This window comes from Suricata suricatta, chromosome 8, assembly GCF_006229205.1.
Source record: "Suricata suricatta isolate VVHF042 chromosome 8, meerkat_22Aug2017_6uvM2_HiC, whole genome shotgun sequence".
NCBI classification, from domain to species: Eukaryota; Metazoa; Chordata; class Mammalia; order Carnivora; family Herpestidae; genus Suricata; species Suricata suricatta.
Window position 1 is genome coordinate 115,834,597 of NC_043707.1, and position 4,999 is coordinate 115,839,595.

Genomic DNA, 4,999 nt, shown 5'->3' on the forward strand with positions numbered 1-4,999 from the left:
TAGTTCTCAAGAACCACTGTTGGCACTGGCCAGCACCTGGGACATAGCCCTGAACAAGTGTAGTTGCTACTCTTATGGCACTAATGGTCTTTTGGGAAAAACAGACAAGTAAACAAGCAGTTACAGAATAAGGGTGAGTGCTGGAAAGATCCACTGGAGCAGGGCCAGGGCTGGGAAGAATGATCCAAGATTGGACAACAGCTGTGCAAAGGCCAGGAGGAGAAAAAGCATTGGGAGTACAGAGGCTTGACTATACGAGGCTTTTGGGTCAACTTGAAGAGGGTGGGCCTGGGTCCCGACAGTTGCGGGACACAAGGGTTTTGAACAGGAGAGTGGCCTGAGCAGCTATTTTATAGACTGGTGTGGGAGACCACCTGAAAAGCATGAGGTCGCACACACGTACACCTAGATGAGGCCACTGAAAGGTGGAGAGAGGCCCATGTGATCCAAATTCCCCAAAGTGACTCAGCTTGGACCTGATCCCAAACAGATTCCTGGGCCCTGTCCAAGACTGTGAATAGACTCTCTGCCCCCAAATGAGTCTTTAACAAGTGTGCCAGGTGATTTTGATGGGCAGCCAGGTTTGAGAACATTTAGGTTGGATGACTGTCCAAAAGTTTCAACTAGAAATGCCCATTTGTCTGTTTCTCCTGGACTTGCCAAGTGAGCCTTTGGCTGGGTCACTTTACTTCTCTGAGACTGAGTTTTCTCATCTCTAAAATTGGGTTTGAACTAGATGATATTCAGAGCAATCCTATGAAGCGGATATTGTTACCATCATTTAAAGCTGAGAAAGCTGAGGCTTTCAAAATTTAAGCAACTTACCCCAAATTGCAAAGCTGAGAGGTGGCTTCATCTGAGTTTACCTCCTGCACTATACAGCTCTTTATGGGTCTATGTCTTTTCCCAGAAGGTGGGCCAGGTTTCCCAGGACCATGAGCTTTATGGGATTGGCATAGAGGAACAGGACAGTGCTGAATAAATGTAGTGGGATCTTGTTACAGACAGGACAACTAAATCTCCCCCTGTGGGGCTGATGTGTCAGGAAGTCCCTGGATGTTGAGGCTGGGGAGTTGTGCTGGGCTCCATGAGCAAGTGAAGGGTTAGATCCAATCCCTTTGCTTAAATTGCTCCCAGTTTGGCCATAGCCAGGCATATAAACAGATAGGTACGTACAAAGGGAGGCCTCTCCCAGAGGGGCTGAGGAGACCAGAGGAGAGAGCCTCTAACAGCCAGTTGATTCTAGGAAAGCTTTCTGCAAGAGGGGCCTTTTGAACTGGGTCTTGCAGGATGAGTTAGAATTTTGCAGCAGAGGGAGACGGAGGAACATTGATTTCAGGTAAAGGGATCAGCTTGGGCAAACAAATAGTAGGGTTTGTGTGGGTGGGATCATGGGAAGAGTAGAAACTGGTGGCAGGTGACAGGCTCAGATGGGGTGCCAAGAAAGGACCCGTGGGAAGAGAGGGAGTTTTAGCTGAAGATTTCAAAGTTTTATTTAAGGTTTTGAAAGAGCCTTTGGTTAAGAATGGAAATGGACTGGGGGGAACAACGGAAAGTGGGGAGACCATTGAGGAAGTTGCTAAGGTGGTCCAGGTAAAAGACGATGAAGAACTTCAGAGACATTCAAAAGGCATAAGCTGGGTTTGGGGAATAATGAAAAGATGAAGCAATTTTGAAGGTGTAAGTTAGGTTTTTGGCTTAGTGAATAAGTAAAGCCTTAAATGTACACAGGACATTACAGAAGGAGGAATCAATTTGGGGAATACTTAACATACCAGTGACCATTACTGAGCACTCAGGAGGTGCTGAGCACTGTGCCAAGCATTTTATACCCATCAAGTGATATAATACTCAGAACCACCCTATGAGATGGGGACTTATTGCCTTTGTTTAAACAAAGAATGTAAACAGCTTTTCTGAGATTAGCAGGCAGCAGGACCAGAATTTGAACCCATGTTTGATTCCTAAGTCTGTACTCTAGAGCTCCACTCAGTTCTGCTTGACGGAACTACTAGCTATCACTTAAGACTCAGCTCAAGGCTAGGTTCCTCTGGAGAGTGCTCCCTGCTTCTTCCTGGGCTCCTCCTTTGGGCTACTGTGCATGCTTCTGTTGCCACTCCCTTGACAGTTTGTAGACCCCTCTGCTTTCTGGGCAGGACAATCTGTCAGAGAACTCTGGGGGGAACGGGGGTGGTCCCAGTCATTTTGGCATCCCCATTGCAAATGGCCGACTGAATGCTAATTATTCTAGGCCATTCTGTTCCCTTCTTCTCTCTACACATTCACTTGGAAAACAAGTTCTGCTATGGTTTCTTACATATTTACATATTTCTTTATACTGTTCCCTTCTCTGTCTCCACTGCCAGAGCTTAGCACTGACTTTTTCTTTTAAGTTTATTTATTTATTTTGGCAGAGAGGATGGAAGAGTCAGAGAGAGAGGGAGAGAGAGAATCCCAAGCAGGCTCTGGGCTCCATCTCACGAACCATGAGATTATGACCTGAGCTGAAATCAAGAGTCAGATGCTCAACTGACTGAGACACTCAGGTGCCCCAGCACTGACCTCTTTGAGATCATAGAGGAAGGGCATCTAATGTGATGCCCTAAGCAGTCTAGGAGGCTTCCTATATAGACGTGTCCCTGAAGTGGGACAAATGAGCCAGAGCTACTTTGGTAAAGAAAGGTGGGAGGGGCACTTGAGGTAGACGAAAAAGCATAATAAAAGAAGGCACAGAGATGAGAAACCATTTGGTCTGGAAGGGGGAATATGAGTTTAGCCTGTGTCCTAAAGATAAATATGCTTGGCTGATACTCGTGGAAGAGAGGTGAGAGGGAAGGGCTAGTGGGGAGATTATGGAACTTAAACTTTGGTGTTTTTCTCTACACAGTTGATCCCTGAACAGCGAGGGTGTTAGGGGTACCCACCACCTGAGCAGTCGAAAATCCATGTGTAATTTTGATTCACCCAAAAGTATACTACTAATAGCCTACTGTTGACCAGAAGCTTTACCGATAACATAAACAGTTGATTAACACATATCTTGTATATTATATATATTATGTACTGTCTTCCTACAATAAAATAAGCTGGAAAAAAGAAAATGTTATTAAGAGAACCATAAGGAAGAAAAATGCATTTATGGTACTGTACTGTATTTATTGCAAAATATCCGTGTATAAGTGGACCCACACGGTTTTCCAAAACCTGTGGTTCGAAGGTCAACTGTACGTAATAAACTAGATGTCTGTAGAGGGCATAGTGGGTGCAGGGGGATGAATATTTGTATCTGAGGGGTCAGGTAAGACTTAGGTTTTACTACATTTCAATTTTCTGTATACTAACAATAGTACCATTTATTTCCCTGTTGCTCTGTGCCTGGCACAGCACTTTACATGCATTATCTCATCAAACCCTCACAACTTTCTGTGAAATAGGTATTATTACCTTTATGCATAAGATGGAAAGGAGGCTCAGGCAGATTAATAATGTTCCCGAGGTCACATGGCCAGAAAGCTAGCCCAGATCTGAAGAGTTCTTAGAGTTCCAGACTATATTCTGCTAAGAAGATCTTGAAGTCAAGGAATATGTAATTTTTGTGTGTCCAGATCTAGGCCTTAGGAGACGCTTAATAAACATCAGTTGAATAAAGAATGGATGACCTTCCACTTTCTCCCCGCGAAAAGCACGTGCTAACGTCACTGGTAAACCTCCAGGCCACGAGGGGGAGCAGTGCCCACCTCTGTACAGCGGGGCCCGCTGAGGACGCCTAGCGTTCTCCGATCCTTTGACTGAAGCTCAGCCAATCGCTGCGCTCCGAGAGAGCAGGCGCCGGGGGGCGGGCCCTGGGGCGAAGGCCCGCGGGCCGCTGGGAGTGCTTCAGGCCAGTGAGCGGGCGGAGGGCGGGAGCCGGACGGTGGAGTGCGGGCTGCGGCGCAGGTGAGCACGCGATTCCCTGCCCCGGAGCGGACCCCCGGGCCACCTGTTGCCGGGGGGTTGGGTTCAGGCTGTGACCTCTGAGTTAGGGAAGGGTGATCGGGAGTGTCCGCTCCCGTCCCGGCCTGACAGCGCCTCTCTTCCCAGGGCTCGGAAGCTTGAGTCTGGGCTCCCAGCAGACCCTCTGCGGCCCGGGCTTCTCGGCCTCAGGCATGTGGGTGAGAACGGACGCCGACGAGGCCACGAGCGTGGTGGGATAACGGGCAGGGCCCGGGAGCCCAGAGGAGGGAGAAGGGCAGATACTTGGCCGCGGACCTCTGTTGCCCTCCCATCCCTGGGCCGGTCTCGAGGGACAGTCCGGATCAGTCTACCCTTGTTAAGCTCTCAGATCTCCGAACCGCGGCTTCGCCTATCATTGGGCCTCTGGGGCTCCGGCATAAGGCAGGCTTCCCGGGAACCCACTTGACCTTTACCAGACACTCAGGCTCCCTCTGTGCTGGGCCGGAAACAACACGTTCCAGGATTTGCTGCTTTTATTTTGATACCCCGGGATGACTTGGTGTAGAGTATTTAGCTTCTTGCAGTCAGCACAGTAGGCTGCTGCATTTCTGCCGCCTTTTGAGGGCAAGAGGGTGGGTGACTGCTGTGGTTTACACTGGCGCTTGTCTGAGCTGTCATTCATTCATTCAACAAACTGTTTGGGGGCACTTTAAACCAGGCAGGGCGGGACGGGTGGGAGAGGATAGGACTCAGTGGGGGCCGCACAGACATGGTCCGTGCCCTCTTGGAGCTTAAGAGTTTTGAGAAATGCAGACAGATGGAATCGGCGGCCAGCACAACGTCTGTCACAGAGAAAGTGGTTCTAATTGTTGACGAAATGAATGAATTGACCACTTGGGGAATAATTAGAATGTGGGCAGGACGACAAGAGGAGACCTTTGCTGCATGTGGGAAATGGTATGAATTGTGGACTCATGCTTGGTATGTTTGACGACAAATGGGGGATCTGAATGGAGGATTGCTGTTTAGGGTAAGTGTTTATTTATAGAAATTTTGCATAAAACGC